This window comes from Chlorocebus sabaeus, chromosome 10 (assembly GCF_047675955.1).
Source record: "Chlorocebus sabaeus isolate Y175 chromosome 10, mChlSab1.0.hap1, whole genome shotgun sequence".
NCBI lineage: Eukaryota > Metazoa > Chordata > Mammalia > Primates > Cercopithecidae > Chlorocebus > Chlorocebus sabaeus.
The window spans coordinates 27,857,772-27,876,487 of record NC_132913.1 but is presented as its reverse complement, the minus strand read 5'-3'; the positions used below and the strand labels follow the sequence as shown (position 1 = coordinate 27,876,487).

The 18,716-nt window shown below is 34.9% G+C and overlaps 1 protein-coding gene across 1 annotated transcript in view; it reads left to right on the top strand.

The window, feature by feature from the left end:
* LRP1B (LDL receptor related protein 1B) overlaps window positions 1–18,716 on the top strand; it is a 1,897,925-nt gene that overhangs the window by 1,513,294 nt on the left and 365,915 nt on the right. The window lies entirely within an intron of this gene.

The following is an 18,716-nucleotide window of genomic DNA, read 5'->3' as shown; positions in this document are numbered from 1 at the left end:
CAAAGTTGAGAAATGTTTAAAACTAGTGTATAACGTCAGAATGAAAATTCAAATAAACAAGAAATGTTTCTCTTCACACTGAAAGTGTTTTAAAAAGGTTAAAAGACAGCAATCAGAACTTAGTTCACAGGATTTCCTAAGCTTCCAGGGTACTTTTATTCTACTCCTTTCAATTTTTTCTCAAAAGAATAGAAAAAAAGTCCTCAGTAATTTTTAAAATTTTCCTAATTAAGTAGGATTTTGGAGGACCAGATGGTTAGTTCAAGGAAACAACACAAAGCTGGGAAATGTAGATTCTCAAAATAGAACTTTTTGTGTTTTTATGAATGATAACTATAATTATTTTCTTTGAATTATAAATATTATCTACTCACTTTATCTGAATAGAAAGTCTTTTATCTCTTTTTAAACTGTTTGATAGGCAGAGTACTGCTGATATATCTAAACTTTTAGCCTTATCTGAAATTTTATTTTCCTTTATATAAGTTGAGGTGCAAAGACAAACTTGATGTCAAGAAAGAGAAAAGATCAGAAAGAAATATCCCTAGCATCAAAATAATTTCTTACCACTTTTGCTATTAAAAATAGTCTCTGAGAAAGAAATATTGCACTGACTAGATCACATTGACACACTGATTTTTATTTCCATAATAGATCTATTTTATAACTAGATTTGTTGATAATTACCCTGTTACTAACTTAGCAAAACTCAGTTGAGTTTCTGTTTTGCCAGTATCACCTTTTACATAAAATGCAGTTACAGTTATCTATGTGGTATTCTTTAGAGTAACATACATCTTAAGATGCTTACATTCTGTTTTCATGTTCTGGGAGTTTGAGATAAGAGGGAGACAGTTTTTGTACAGTTAGACAAAAAGAGAAAAAAAGAGCCATCAAGCAAATGTGTGGATCCTAAGATTAAATCGTATATAAACTCTTAAAATAGTACTGAGCACTTAGTACGTGCTCAATAAATAATATTGACTAGATATTATGTAAGTTTCGTGACACCCAAGTCCCCAATCATTAACCTGTGAAGTAAATTGGAATTAGCACATGTGAAGCCCAAACACACACTATAAATGTTATCTATGATTGTTATTTAAATAAGGTTGAGAAAGTTAGTGTTGCTGCTTCTTTTTGTTTTCACTGAGTAGTTTAATAGGGCAGATGGCATTCAAGATTTATAATCACTGAACAATGAAAGAAATTAGCTGGGGCATGAACTGATAGTATAAACAAAGGATAAAAGAATTGATTTTTTTCACAAACTATTGAAGATAAACTTTTCATTCCTAAAAAGTTTAATATCACTTGGTAAGATAATTTTCTGTCAGCGTATTTAAAAAATGATAGTTAATAAATATTAATAAATAGTTTATATTCGAATCATTCATAAATGAAGCATCTTTTAAAGTCAGCATATATATTTTGGAGCCACATTAAATTATTCTTTAAGACTTGTAATAATAAACAATAAATCCATCAGCTTTAGTATGTACAGTCCCAAATGGACTCCTGGAATGACTTTATCATTTAGAAACAGAGCTTTGGAGTGAAAAAAAAAAAAAAAGAGTAAAGAATGAGTCACTTAAAAAATACGTTTTATTCCAAAATTAATTTTTGAAATCCAAATTTAATTCAGGCAAACAACTATAGATTGAATAAAGAGACAATTTAAATTGAGAATGTTGGGACATGACAGTTCTTTATGATAACTTTTAAAATTAGATATATAAGTGATTATCTTAAATTCTATTTCAGTAAGTAACACTTTCTTTAGTAATTCTGTCCTAAAGCATTGTTTCATATTGTTTTCCTCCAAAACAGTTTGTTTTAAGTAGACCAATGTACCCGAATATGAGTGCATATTACTGACTGCTAATAACTACAGGGAAAAAGTAGTTCCAAGCAAATAGTACTATTAATACCTCCATCACTTTAAATAACTGTTTTTAAGTAAATTTATAGATAAAAATTAAGCTTGAAGGTCAGTTAACCACCTTCATCTGCTTAGCCTTGTTGGATTGCTCCAACAAGGAGCAAATTTTAAAATTGCTTAATGTTATTTTATTTTTTCTTTTTCTTTTTTTTTTTTTTTTGAGACGGAGTCTTGCTTTGTCACCCAGGCTGGAGTGCAGTGGCCGGATCTCAGCTCACTGCAAGCTCCGCCTCCCGGGTTTATGCCATTCTCCTGCCTCAGCCTCCCGAGTAACTGGGACTACAGGCGCCTGCCACCTCGCCCGGCTAGTTTTTTGTATTTTTTGGTAGAGACGGAGTTTCACCGAGTTAGCCAGGATGGTCTCGATCTCCTGACCTCATGATCCGCCCGTCTCGGCCTCCCAAAGTGCTGGGATTACAGGCTTGAGCCACTGTGCCCGGCCCCAAAAAATTGCTTAATTTTAAAATTATTTTTGAGTATTAAAGAATTCAACAAACGTAAGACACAACTCAGTACCTATAATGAGTAGGTTCTGGAGATACAAAACTGACTAAGAATATGTAGAGCTTGTTTTTTATATTCTAACAGGTCAAACCCAATAAGGTAAGTATAGAATATTTAAGGAATTTACAGTATAATTGGGGAAATAGATATAAAGGTAATTATGATGCAATTTACTAAGTATGAAGATAGCAACTTGGGCAAAACATTATTGTATATGGACAAGTGTAAAGAGGTGAGAGAAGAGCCTAGCATAAGGAAGGCATGTTGAGAAGGTATTTCTCTGAGGGCATTTGTTTAAAGTAAATGGAATTTCAGGGATTGGAGGAGTTGATGAACAGCATTGTGATATGTATTTCACTCTAATAGCTAAGAGAAACATTTCATGCAAATAATTTTTTTTTTAATGTTATGTGACAGAAGAGAAGAAAAAGTTATAAGGTGATGACTGGAGATAAAAATTTGAGGAGACAAATATTATGATGTAATTGAATATTTATTGAGTGGTGTTTAATGAAACCCTCCTTCACCACCTCTCAATTGAATCTCCTATAAACATTTAAATAATGTTAAAATTTAAATAATATACAATAATGTTTTGCCTAAACTGCTATCTTCATACTTAGTAAATTGCATCATAATTACCTTTATATCTATTTCCCCAATGATACTGTAAATTCCTTAAATATTCTATACTTACCTTATTGGGTTTGACCTGTTAGAATACAGAAAACAGGCTCTACATATTCTTAGTCAGTTTTGTATCTCCAGAACCTACTCATTATAGGTACTGAGTGTGTCTTACGTTTGTTGAATTCCTTAATACTCAAAAATAATTTTAAAATTAAGTTTGGAGCAATCCAACAAGGCTAAGCGGATGAAGGTGGTTATGAAGGTGGTTATCTGACCTTCAAGGTTAATTTTTACCTATAAATTTACTTAAAAAAAAAGTTATTTGAAATGTATTTGTGGCCTCTCTCCCCCACCCACAGATTTATCAAAGCTAGCTAGATGAAAGAACATGCTCCAAATCTTTAACCATAACCAAGTCATGTTGGGCTTTTGTAATTGCCCAATAGGTTCTTCTTGCCCACTGCACAGACAGAGCTGATTCACTGAGACAGTGGTATTGCAGTAGAGAAAGAGTTTACTAATTGCAGGATTACTCAAGTGATCAGACGGGAGTTATTATTACTCAAACAGTCTCCCTGGAAATGTGGAGGCTAGGGTATGTTGAAGATACTTTGACAGTCAGGGGTCTAGGGAATGGGGAACGATGATTGTTGGGTCAGGGATGAAATCCTAGGGGGTTGAAGCTGTCTTTTTACACTGAGTCAGTTTCTGGGTGGGATTGCAAGACCAGTTGTTTCTTGGTATGGGTTACCAGTCCAGGTGGCATGAGCTGGTCCATCAGAATGCAAGGTTTGAAAAATACCTCAAATAACAATCTTAGGTTTTGCAGTAGTGATGACATCTCTAGGAGTATTTGGGGAGGTTACAAATCTTATGGCCTCTGCTACGTAACTCCTGAGCCCCAAGCAAGGAAGAAGTCAGTTTCAGGAAGGGACTGTTATCTTCATTTTAAGGTTAAACTACAAACTACATTCTTCCCATAGAGAGCTTGGCCTATGCCCAGGAAGGAACAATGGCAGTTTGGAGGTTACAAGCAAGATGGAGTAAGCGAGGTCAGATTTCTCTCACTGTCATAATTTTTGCAAAGGCAGTTTTATTTTCCATGTACAGCTTTAAGCTCTTTTCCTGGATTTTCCTTGAAGCCACAACCCTAGGAAGTCAACAAGCTTAAATAGGAAGTCAATGTTATATCGGAGATTCAATTGAGAGTGGTGAAGGAGGGTTTCATTAAATACCACTCAATAAATGCTCAATTACATTGTAATATTTGTCTCCTCAAATTTTTATCTCCAGAAATCACCTTATAACTTTTTCTTCTCTTCTGCCACATAACATTAAAAAAATCAACTTTGGAAGAGTGTAAGTGTCGAGGAAATTATCCATTTCTTCTAGATTTTCTAGTTTATTTGCGTAGAGGTGTTTATAGTATTCTCTGATGGTAGTTTGTATTTCTGTGGGGTCAGTGGTGATATCCCCTTTATCATTTTTTATTGTGTCTATTTGATTCTTCTCTCTTTTCTTCTTTATTAGTCTTGCTAGCGGTCTGTCAATTTTGTTGGTCTTTTCAAAAAACCAACTCCTGGATTCATTGATTTTTTTGAGGGTTTTTTGTGTCTCTATCTCCTTCAGTTCTGCTCTGATCTTAGTTATTTCTTGCCTTCTGCTAGCTTTTGAATGTGTTTGCTCTTGCTTCTCTAGTTCTTTTAATTGTGATGTTAGAGTGTCAATTTTAGATCTTTCCAGCTTTCTCCTGTGGGCATTTAGTGCTATAAATTTCCCTCTACACACTGCTTTAAATGTGTCCCAGAGATTCTGGTATGTTGTATATTTTTTCTCATTGGTTTCAAAGAACATCTTGATTTCTGCCTTCATTTCGTTATGTACCCAGTAGTCATTCAGGAGTATGTTGTTCAGTTTCCATGTAGTTGAGCGGTTTTGATTGAGTTTCTTAGTCCTGAGTTCTAGTTTGATTGCACTGTGGTCTGAGAGACAGTTTGTTATAATTTTTGTTCTTGTACATTTGCTGAGGAGTGCTTTACTTCCAATTATGTGGTCAATTTTGGATAAGTGTGATGTGGTGCTGAGAAGAATGTATATTCTGTTGATTTGGGGTGGAGAGTTCTATAGATGTCTATTAGGTCTGCTTGCTGCAGAGATGAATTCAATTCCTGGATATCCTTGTTAACTTTCTGTCTCGTTGATCTGTCTAATGTTGGCAGTGGAGTGTTGAAGTCTCTCATTATTATTGTATGGGAGTCTAAGTCTCTTTGTAAGTCTCTAAGGACTTGCTTTATGAATCTGGGTGCTCCTGTATTGAGTGCATATATATTTAGGATAGTTAGCTCTTCCTGTTGAATTGATCTCTTTACCATTATGTAATGGCCTTCTTTGTCTCTTTTGATCTTTGATGGTTTAAAGTCTGTTTTATCAGAGACTAGTATTGCAACCCCTGCTTTTTTTGTTCTCCATTTGCTTGGTAGATCTTCCTCCATCCCTTTATTTTGAGCCTATGTATGTCTCTGCATGTGAGATGGGTCTCCTGAATACAGCAAACTGATGGGTCTTGAATCTTTATCCAGTTTGCCAGTCTGTGTCTTTTAATTGGAGCATTTAGTCCATTTACATTTAAGGTTAATATTGTTATGTGTGAACTTGATCCTGCCATTATGATATTAACTGGTTATTTTGCTTGTTAGTTGATGCAGTTTCTTCCTAGCCTCGATGGTCTTTACATTTTGGCATGTTTTTGCAATGGCTGGTACCAGTTGTTCTTTTCCATGTTTAGTGCTTCCTTCAGGGTCTCTTGTAAGGCGGGCCTGGTGGTGACAAAATCTCTAAGCATTTGCTTATCTGTAAAGGATTTTATGTCTCCTTCACTGATGAAACTTAGTTTTGCTGGATATGAAATTCTGGGTTTAAAATTCTTTTCTTTAAGAATGTTGAATATTGGCCCCCACTCTCTTCTGGCTTGTAGAGTTTCTGCTGAGAGATCTGCTGTTAGTCTGATGGGCTTCCCTTTGTGGGTAACCCGACCTTTCTCTCTGGCTGCCCTTAAGACTAAACCAGGAAGAAGTTGAATCCCTGAATAGACCAATAGCAGGCTCTGAAATTGAGGCAATAATTAATAGCCTACCAACCAAAAAAAGTCCAGGACCAGATGGATTCACAGCTGAATTTTACCAGAGGTACAAGGAGGAGCTGGTCCCATTCCTTCTGAAACTATTCCAATCAATAGAAAAAGAGGGAATCCTCCCTAACTCATTTTATGAGGCCAACATCATCCTGATACCAAAGCCTGGCAGAGACACAACAAAAAAAGAGAATTTGAGACCAATATCCCTGATGAACATCGATGCAAAAATCCTCAATAAAATACTGGCAAACCAGATTCAGCAGCACATCAAAAAGCTTATCCACCATGATCAAGTGGGCTTCATCCCTGGGATGCAAGGCTGGTTCAGCATTCGCAAATCAGTAAACATAATCCAGCATATAAACAGAACCAAAGACAAGAACCACATGATTATCTCAATAGATGCAGAAAAGGCGTTTGACAAAATTCAACAGCCCTTCATGCTAAAAATGCTCAATAAATTCGGTATTGATGGAACATACCTCAAAATAATAAGAGCTGTTTATGACAAACCCATAGCCAATATCATACTGAATGGGCCAAAACTGGAAAAATTCCCTTTGAAAACTGGCACAAGACAGGGATGTCCTCTCTCACCACTCCTATTCAACATAGTGTTGGAAGTTCTGGCTAGGGCAATCAGGCAAGAGAAATAAATCAAGGGTATTCAGTTAGGAAAAGAAGAAGTCAAATTGTCCCTCTTTGCAGATGACATGATTGTATATTTAGAAAACCCCATCGTCTCAGCCCAAAATCTCCTTAAGCTGATAAGAAACTTCAGCAAAGTCTCAGGACACAAAATTAATGTGCAAAAATCACAAGCATTCTTATACACCAGTAACAAACAAACAGAGAGCCAAATCATGAATGAACTTCCATTCACAATTGCTTCAAAGAGAATAAAATACCTAGGAATCCAACTTACAAGGGATGTAAAGGACCTCTTCAAGGAGAACTACAAACCACTGCTCAGTGAAATAAAAGAGGACACAAACAAATGGAAGAACATACCATGCTCATGGATAGGAAGAATCAATATCGTGAAAATGGCCATACTGCCCAAGGTTATTTATAGATTCAATGCCATCCCCATCAAGCTACCAATGAGCTTCTTCACAGAATTGGAAAAAAGCTGCTTTAAAGTGCATATGGAACCAAAAAAGAGCCCGCATCTCCAAGACAATCCTAAGTCAAAAGAACAAAGCTGGAGGCATCACGCTACCTGACTTCAAACTATACTACAAGGCTACAGTAACCAAAACAGCATGGTACTGGTACCAAAACAGAGATATAGACCAATGGAACAGAACAGAGTCCTCAGAAATAATACCACACATCTACAGTCATCTGATCTTTGACAAACCTGAGAGAAACAAGAAATGGGGAAAGGATTCCCTATTTAATAAATGGTGCTGGGAAAATTGGCTAGCCATAAGTAGAAAGCTGAAACTGGATCCTTTCCTTACTCCTTATACGAAAATTAATTCAAGATGGATTAGAGACTTAAATGTTAGACCTAATACCATAAAAACCGTAGAGGAAAACCTAGCTAGTACCATTCAGGACATAGGCATGGGCAAAGACTTCATGTCTAAAACACCAAAAGCAATGGCAGCAAAAGCCAAAATTGACAAATGGGATCTCATTAAACTAAAGAGCTTCTGCACAGCAAAAGAAACTACCATCAGAGTGAACAGGCAACCTACAGAATGGGAGAAAATTTTTGCAATCTACTCATCTGACAAAGGGCTACTATCCAGAACCTACAAAGAACTCAAACAAATTTACAAGAAAAAATCAAGCAACCCCATCAAAAAGTGGGCAAAGGATATGAACAGACACTTCTCAAAAGAAGACATTTACACAGCCAACAGACACATGAAAAAATGCTCATCATCACTGACCATCAGAGAAATGCAAATCAAAACCACAATGAGATACCATCTCACACCAGTTAGAATGGCGATCATTAAAAAGTCAGGAAACAACAGGTGCTGGAGAGGATGTGGAGAAATAGGAACACTTTTACACTGTTGGTGGGATTGTAAACTAGTTCAACCATTATGGAAAACAGTATGGCGACTCCTCAGGGATCTAGAACTAGATGTACCATATGACCTAGCCATCCCATTACTGGGTGTATACCCAAAGGATTATAAATCATGCTGCTATAAAGACACATGCACACGTATGTTTATTGTGGCACTATTCACAATAGCAAAGACTTGGAATCAACCCAAATGTCCATCAATGACATACTGGATTAAGAAAATGTGGCACATGTACACCATAGAATACTATGCAGCCATAAAAAAGGATGAGTTTGTGTCCTTTGTGGGGACATGGATGCAGCTGGAAACCATCATTCTTAGCAAACTATCACAAGAACAGAAAACCAAACACCGCATGTTCTCACTCATAGGTGGGAACTGAACAATGAGATCACTTGGACTCGGGAAGGCGGACATCACACATCATGGGGAGGGGGTAAGGGGGAGGGATTGCATTGGGAGTTATACCTGATGTAAATGACGAGTTGATGGGTGCTGACCAGTTGATGGGTGCAGCACACCAACATGGCACAAGTATACATATGTAACAAACCTGCACGTTATGCACATGTACCCTAGAACTTCAAGTATAATAATAATAATAATAAATTTAAAAAAAATCAACTTTATTTTCCTGAACGACTCAGCTCCAATTCTCTGCCCTTATTCTCAACAGATAAAAATATTTGTTTAGAATAGATATTCAATCTATTTTTCTCCGAATATTCTTTTTAGGAAATCTCTTCAACTCTTCCTTTAAGTGACTTGATTATTCAACCATAATAAACAGCTTTCCTTTGAGGGGTGAATAGTGCTACTGGGAAGAAAAAAATTTACTCTGTAAAGTTAATAAACAATCTTAAGTCTCTGAAATCATATTCTAAAGATGGAATTAAAGAGAACGATATAGCATAGGATATAGAAGGATATAGAATTAGGAATAAAAATTTGGGTAGATTTTGATCAATAATATGCCATTACAATAGGGGTAAGGTGCAGCATAAACTAAAGGTAACTTTGATTTGTACAGAGGTGACTGAGTGATTTAAAAGGGGAATGAGGAAGTAGCGGGCTGAGCGAGAGAGCTCTCTGAAGTCTGGAAAGTAAAGAAATATAAATAATTTGGCAGGGTAAATGCAGGTAGGCCTGCTGTGTCTATTAGCTTTCAATAATCTAAGTTAGAATACTATTCTCCCACAGAGACTGGGAGACAGATGTCTTATCTTTTCTGATGATTGTGTTTCTAATGGATGGCTTTCAGGTCTTTAAGAAAGGCATTCCTGAGTTGTAGGAGATACATACACATCCCAAGGGGACAGAGGAAAAATTCATAATTGTAAACCCTTTTGAATAAATACTATAAAAAACATGATCAGCGGACTATTATCAAGTATTGGCTAGAAAAACAGTAAATTATTTTGTCATCCTCGACTTTTCTGGGGCAGGCACATTAAAGGGGACTAGGGTCATCATATGGATGTGGCTTTGAGGCGTTAGAAATTATATTAGTGTTTAAATCATTTAATGTGGGCAGAGAAGGGTGGATTAAGTCCTTTCTGCTGAGAGTCTTTACTTTTTAAAGGTCAAGGCTGAGGCCTAGTTGAGAAGAAGGCTCCAGGGAAACTGGCTAGAGTTGGGTAAAGGAGATAACCATTGTCAGGGGTCCTCATGAAGATTCTCATAGTTGGAGTCACAATCTTACATTCACTAAAAGCCTTGGAGTGCACTCACCATGGGAAGGAGAAGGAGATAAATAAACATATATATTTTATATATATATTATATATGTGTGTATATATACAATATAAATATAAAATGTCACTTTGTATATAATTATATATAACATAATTATAGAAATATAATTATGTATCTCATATAATTGTATATATTTATATAATGCCAGGGATATAGTGCCACATCCCTACAATGTTCTTAGACCCCTTTAATGTGCCTGCCTGAGAAAACTCAAGGATGACAAAATAATTTACTGTTTTTTTAGCCAATACCTGACAATAGTCTGCTGACTATATATGGAGAGAGACAGAGAGAAAGAGAGAAACAAGAACATATATAATCATGAAAAGTAAGAAAAGATAATTATGGGAAGAGAAGGAAAAAAAAAAAAGAGAGAGATACCTTGCAGGGTGGCAAATAAATCCCCAAGTCAAGACTGAAGTGTGTCAGAAAGAGCAAAACATCAAGCAAAAGTTGTGCTAGATGAACTTAGTCCGTGATTCTGCTCCTTCCTCCAGTAATCTTCCACTTCCTAAAAAAAACTATACTAAGCAAATTGAAGAATGCTCCAATATCAAGAGAATTATGATGTATAGAAAGGCATAAGAGTTGACACTAATAGTAAGGACAGTATTAAAATTGTTGACTTTGTCGTCTGTTGTTTGGTAGGCCAGCCATCATAGTCTGAGCATGGTAATTAATTGTGTGACTGAAGACAGATCAAGTGCTCAATCACTGAGTTGCAAACAAAGATTAAATTCCACCATAATGAAAACGCTGACAAATAAAAGGTAGGAGATGGGAGAGTGTGCAAACCAAGCTTAAACACAGAGGCGGCATTGGTGACATGTGACTTGTTGAGTAAAGAAATTCACAGCAGTGATACACACTGAGGATAAATAAGTACAAGTTCTGATAAATCAAATTTACGTTCTTAAGAATGATGAGGATGAAGATGAAGGAAGGAAACAGGGAGATTTTAAAATTTGTTCAGAGGTAAATGTAGAAATTAATGCTAGTAAGAAATACAAATCAAATATAAATTTAAGAAACTCAATGATTATCGTTAGAGAGTAAGACACTTTAGTTAGAATGCCTGTGTGACTGAAGTAAAAGTGGTGATACAAACATATTTTAAAAATAACACACTTTCTTGAATTATTACACCTCATAAAATATTTGCCACCTAATTTTGCACTTGATTAATGTCAATGAAAAAATGAGTTTTTCTTCTAGTATAGGCTAGGGTTCTTCTTTTTGCATGTCTCTCTTTACAGGGCTGGGCACATAGTAGGTACTTAATAAAGAATCATCCTTATTGCTTGTAAATTAGAATCTTTTCAGGGAATTTAAGTTTTTGTCTTAAACATCAACTAAGAGTGTTTACATTTATACCCTTTCCACTCCATGTAAACATTTTAAGGTCAATTTTATTTATACTACATTTCAATGAGAAATCATTTATAAGGTGAGCATTTATTTTTCCTATTGATAATTTTAGTTAATAGGCCAAATGGTTTTTCCATACATTTTGGGATTTTACTATTGTGTACACATGTAACATACAGTATTTTAATGTAACAGTAATTTATTATATAAAAGTTATATGTATGTAATATGGACTATATCAAATGATTTTTAAAAGATGAGAGAATAAATAAGCTTTATTTAAATAAAAGTCTTAACACCTTTTCATATTGAGGTCAATGTCAAAGCACACTGCTTATTTACTAGAAATTAAATGTTTCTATTCATCTATGTTTCTTTGAATTTTCTGTACTTATTCCTTTTCTTTGCAAAACTTGATGATAAACAACCAAACTCTTTCTATGATCCTCACCATCTGGAATAGCCTTTTTCTGTTTTCTTCCTTCATTAACTGATATCTTTTTTAAAAAACCCACTTTCAGTCTTTTATTTAGTTTCTTCCCTCTGTTTCTCTATCCTTCTCTGTTTCACATTATATCAGCAAAATTTGATATTTTCTAACATTTTAATTTTCGAGTAGTCCCACCACTTCTCCACCTAAAAGATCAGAAAATATTCACATTGTCATCCTACAAGTTATACTAAAATTGAAAGACACCGTAAGTGGTTCAAATGACTGAGTTTATTACAAGGTATAAGGAACAAATAAACTGGAGCCCAATTTCTTATAATAAAAACAGAATTATATTTATCAATCTAGATTGTAGTCTTACAGTTCATAAACTCACTCACATAATTCCTATTATTTCTAGTATTCTACATGTAGAAAAATAGGGATGATAATTTATCTAACAGAGCTTCAACATTGTTAAGCATAATTGGCTGTAGCTTTGTGCAGAGCAATGTAATAATAATAACAATGCTGACATATAGCAAACCCTTATTTTGTGCTAAGCACTGTTCTAAATACTACACAAATGTTAGCTCACATGATAATCACAAATGTCTTATGAATTTGGTACCACTACTATCTCCGTATTTCAGACAAGGGAACAAAAATACCAAAAGTCTAGGCCGGGGGCGGTGGCTCATGCCTGTAATCCCAGCACGTTGGAAGGCCAAGGCGGGTGGATTATGAGGTCAGGAGATCGAGACTCTCCTAGCCAACACGGTGAAACCATGTCTCTATTAAAAATTCAAAAAGTTAGCCGGCCATCGCGGTGGGCACCTGTAGTCCCAGCTACTCGGGAGGCTGAGGTGGGAGAATGGTGTGAACCTGGGAGGTGGAACTTGCAGTGAGCCGAGATCACGCCACTGCACTCCAGCCTGGGCGACAGAGCGAGACTCCATCTCAAAATCAAATAATAAATAAATAAATAATAAAAATAAATTTAAAAAATGTACAGAAAGTCTAAATGAATCTGTCCTGGATCATATTGCTAGTAAAGTGATAGTGCAGGGATTCAAAGCCATTATCTGAATCTGGAGTTTGTGCTCTCATTCTTCTATATACCTCTCTGATATATTAGGTCTTGGGCATTTAAGAATTAAAGCATAAATGTGCAGACCATGCATTCAATGGATTCAGAAATACATATTGGTTTATTCCACAAGTCATTCTGGTTGCTTGCTCTGTATCTGGAACTTTGCTCAGTTTGAAGGGAACAACTAAGAAAAGACAGTCATATTTACTGCCCTCGTTCCAGTAGGGTGAGACAGACAAAAACAACACAAACAAAACAGAAAATTTTCGTACATTGTTAAGGATATAAAAAAGGAACAGAAGAAATGAAGTAGGTGAAGTGGATGGACAAAGGAATGTCAGACCCCGGGAAGAAAAAGGCAGAGAATATTACATGTATCAAGAAAAGAAAACCTTGTGTTTTTATAGATGGAAGCCCTGAAAAGAACACTCTGTGACCAGGGCATAATAAAAAAGGAGGGACAGTAACCTGAGATAAGGTTGAAGAAGCAGGCAGGGAGTAAACCAAATTTTATTCTAAATGTGATGGGACATCATTGAAGGATTTTAAGCAGAGCAGAGATGTGATACACGCTTTATTATTATCTAGAGTTGTGGATGGAAAATGAATTGACAAGAAAGACATTTGGGAAGGCTAGTTAGGGACAGAAGCTTAGGCAAGAGGTGACGGCAGTGATCAGAGCGGAAACGGAAAACAAAATGGAAATACTCAACATATGTTTTTGTCATAAAATGAAAAGCATTTACTGATGATTATATGCAAAAAGCAAGAAAAAGAGAAGATTGAAACATGATTGCTAGGCTTCCAGTTTGAGTAACTGGATAAATACTACTAGAATTCACAGAAGTCATTAGGATAACTAATTTATACAGATAATTAAGATTGGGGTAAAGCACTTTTTCTATTTGCATATTTTATATGGAGATATTGAGATATCCAAAGATATATTAATTCATGGTTGGACATACGTATGGAATTTAGATTAGAAATATGGACTAGAAATGAAAGCATGTAAATGATATTTAATGCCATGGGGATAGAAGTTTCACATAGGAGAGAGTGGCGAAAAGGAAGAGAGGAGGACCCTAAATGAAACCTTAAATAATACTTAATTTAGAGGTTGGGTTCTGATTCACAGCTTTCAGCTGAAGACTTATCTCACTTTCTCACTAAGGAAAGGATGGATTCCAAGTAATTTTCTAATTATATTTTTCCAGGAGTGGCTGTACACATAGGGTCTTATAGCCTCTCCTTGGATGGCAAATTACAGGGTTTCAGGCACCTCGGAGTTCATGCTCTGCTCTAGCAGAGTGTCAATGTTAGTTTAATCTTCGGAAAGTCGGTACTTATCTCTGGTGACTACAGAAGGACTGACACAATGATATCACATATAAGTTCATTATTTTCATGGCTTGTATTACTTTCCTTCCAGTAGTAGTGACATGAAATAGAGGCAATTGTTGAGACGTGTTTAAGTCTGTATAATTTTCAACTGAGTCTGAAGTCCTAGCTGAAACTTTGATGTTGAATATTTTTAAACCCAGAAAAAGAAATCCACACTGGGTCAAACAAACAAACAAACAAATCACTGACACTTTAAAGCTTCAAGCTATTTTAAGCTGCTTCAATACTCTTTCAGGACAAATTGTTTTGTTGTTGTTGTTGTTTTGGAAAAACCAAATAAATAGACCTATTTTGCTATGCAGTCTAAAGCAAAGACTCTCTTAAGACATGGAAATATTTGAGATGCTCTGGTTCAGGAAATTAAAACTGCTTGGGGGATAACAATAAAAGCTTGTCTGTTAAAAATAGAGTTGCATTTCTGCAAACATGTTTGATTTGGGAAAGTCATGTGTTTTACTAAGTGCGATAATAAGGACAAAAGAAAGTAGGATAATATTTTTCCCCATTTAAGTCCTTTGAAAGGGTTGGATCTCTTCTTGTTAGAGGGGTAAGAACTTAAAGTTAACATGGATCTCTTCTTGTTAGAGGGGTAAGAACTTAAAGTTAACAGATCCACATTCATGAAAAGTAGCATTATTACAATGCTTTGGCTACAAGAAGATCTAAATTCAGGTGATCAAGAGTTGCATAGTTTTTTGTGTGTGCTCATTCACTGGAACCAGCAGGATTAGCTGCTACTTGGACTGGCATCCTCTTTCCATTGTATATTCTCACTGGTTATTTTTGTACATTATACAACTATTGATTTTAATTTACTTATTTATTGCCTGCCAGCTTACCCAACTCAATAGGTTTTTAGTAAGTTATCTGTTTTTCCATGCTTTCATAAACACAAAATAATGACAATTTTTATTTCTAGTTTAATTGCTTCTTGTTTTAATTTTCAGACTACAATGTAGATTTTTAATTTATTTAATTTTTAGTAAATTAGAATGGTGAAAACATATTATTTTAGATAATTTTATTGTGATAATATGTTTGTTGATGTGGGGGGAAAAATAAAAATAACTCTGAACTTTTAAATCAGATTAATGGTAGTCTAATTCACAGTAAGCAGTCCACATTAAAATCTATTGCATCCCATTCATCGATTGAATGGTTAGGAAAAAGAAAATAATACAGTTAATCATTTGTGAAGCATTCTAATAAGGTAGTCTCAAGGGAAGTTGCCAGGTATTTAAATTTTCTATAATATATCTACGAGATAACTAAACCATATCTACATGTCTATGTACTTTAAAATAATTTTCTATAATTGTGTCCTATATGTATACAGATACATATATATACATCTATGTGTGTGTATGTGTGTGTATATATATATGGGGGGGGTTGAGTTTAGCATATATATGTGCTTCAGTTTTTTTATTGTTGAATAATTCCAAGCGTGGATGTACCACATCTTATTTATCCACTTATCAGCTGATTGACATTTGGGCTGTTTCTTCTTTTGACTATTACAAATAAAGCTGCTATGAACATTTGTTGAACATTTGTGTATATGTGGAGATACGTTTTCATTTCTCTTGGATGCATATTTACCAGTAGAAATGCTAGGTCACCTGGTAACTCTATGTTTAACATTTTGTAAAACTGACAGAATGCTTTACAGAGAGGCTGTTCCATTTTACATTTCCACCATCAATATATATTGGTTCAAATTTTTCCAGATCTTTGTGAAAACTTCTTATTGTTGTAGTCATCATAATGAATATCAAGTGTGATTATTATTTGCAGTACTTTGATGTCTAATAGTGTTGAGCATTTTTTATGTGTTCATCAGTCATTTGTGTATCTTCTTTGGAGAATATTTATTCAAATTATTTGCTCATTATTGAATTGGATTAGTTGTTGTTTTATTGTTGAGTATATAAAGCATTCATTATTTATTCAAGATACAAGTTCATTATCACATAAGTGATTTGCAAATATTGTCTCCCATTCTGTCAGTTGGCTTTTTGTCTTCTGAAGTATAAAAGTTTTTCATTTTGATGAGACCTAACATCTGGTTTTTTTTTTTTCTCATTTGTATTTTTTGTGTCATGTTTATGAAAGCTTTGCTTAACGCAAAGTTATGAAGATTTCCTCCTATTTTTTATCAAGAGTTTCATCATCTATCATCTACATTTAGATTTAAAGTATATTTTTAGTTATATACGTGTGTGTGTGTGTATGTGTGTGCACACGCTATGAAGAAGGAATCAAATATTCTTTTGCATGTGGCTATACAATTGTTGGGAGCACTATATATTTGAGATAATTTATTTTTCTCATTGGACTTTTCTGGTACATGTAGCTATATCTATTCTTATAATAAAATCAAACTCTCTTGATTACTGTAAACTTCATACCAAGGTTGAAATCAGGAAGTGTGAGTCCACTAACTTTGTTTTATTTTACTCAAGATTCTTTTGGCTGTTCTGGGTCCCCTGTTTTTCCATATGCATTTTAAGGTCAGGTTATCAATTTCTGGGGAAAAAACCAGCTGGGATTTCTATACATTAAATCTGTAGATCTATTTAGATAGTGTTGTCGTCTTCATAATATTAGGCCTTCCATTCCATGAACATTGTTATCTTTCCATTTGTTTAAATCCTTAGTTTCTTCCAATGATGCACTGTAGCTTGGGTGTATATGTTTTAACATTTAAAATTATTTCGCTGAACTTCCAAGTATTCTATATTTTAAAATTCTATTAGAAATTAAATTGTTTTCTTAATTTCATTTTTGGATTGTTAATTGCTCTTATATAGAATACAACTGATTTTTTTTTTTTGTATGTTGCTTTTGTAACCTGCAACCTGACTATACATTTCTATTAAGTTATTTAAGTTTTTGTATATACCAGTACTTGCCATCTGCAAATAGTGATAGTGTTACTTCTTTCTTTCCAATCTGGATGCCATTTCTCTCTCTCTCTCTCTCTCTCTCTCTCTCTCTCTTTCTCTCTCTCTCTTCTTCCCGCCCTCTCTCCCTGTCTCTCTCTCTCTCTCTGACTGTCCCCCACCCCCAATTACCTTTGCTAGAATCACCGATTTTATTCAACATTAGCCAAATAAAGGGAAATGTGTACATGCTTGCTTTGGTCCTCATCTTTGAGGGAAAACATTCATTTTCTCACCACTAAATATAATATGAGCCTTGGGTTTTTACATTCCTTTTATCAAGTTGAGGAAGTTCTATTGCTAGTTTGTTGAATATTTTTATAATGAAAGGTTATTGAATTTTGTCAAATAAACCTGTCATTCAACCATGTCAAATTATTGTCTTATTGCAATGATAGAGACTGTATACTAGAAAAACTATGGTGAATCTCACAAAAAAGGAAGAAAGAAAAAAGGAAGGAAGGGAGGGAAGGAGTAAAGAAAGGCAGGCAGGCAGAAAGGAAGGAGAGAGAAACAAAGGAAAGAAAGCAAAGAAAGGAAAGAAAGGAAAGAAAGAAAGAAAGAGAAAGAAAAGAAAGAAAGAAAGAAAGAAAGAGAGAGAGAGAGAGAGAAAGAGAAAGAAAGAAAGAAAGAAAGAAAGAAAGAAAGAAAGAAAGAAAGAAAGAAAGAAAGAAAGAAAGAAAGAAAGGAAGGAAGGAAGGAAGGAAGGAAGGAAGGAGAAAAGAAAGAGAAGAAAGAAGGAAGGAAGGATGGGGAAAGAAAGGGAAAGAAAGAAAGAGAAAGAAAGAAAGAGAGATAAAAGAAATAATAAAAGGAAAGGAAAGAAAAAACAAAATAAAAGGAGGAAAAGCAACAGAATTTTTAGAATATTTTTTCAGAGAGTAGAATTTAGACACAATTTCAGTGAAGTAGTGTTTTGTTAGAGCAGAGTTATATGTACTATTTGCAAAGAGTTCAACATCAGATCTGGATAGTGAGGTGGACCTAGGATCCTCTTTCCTTGGAAACTTCACAGTCAATATAGATGTGGAATATTTTGTGAAGAAATTTCTTAATTTAGGTTCTTTACCTGGGCTGGAAATCAAGACTGCTTCTTTGTGTCAAAACTTAGATCCTCCAAACAAGATTTGGATGCTTTCTACTAATGGTGTAATTTCAAACAACAAACTGATACTCTGTGGCTTTGGAGAACAAGCCAGTACCTAAGAAAGTAGTACACAATCAACGAGGACTTCATTATGATGCTTTATAGTTGTAGCATGTCTTTGAGATAAATATTATTTCCTGCTAACTTTGTGTATTAGTCTGTTCTCATGCTGCTGATAAAGACATACCCAAGACTGGGTAATTTATAAAGAAAAGGAAGTTCAATGAACTCACAGTTCCACATGACTGGGTAGGCCTCACAATCATGGTGGAAGGTGAAAGAACAGCAAAGGCACATCTTACATGGTGACAGGC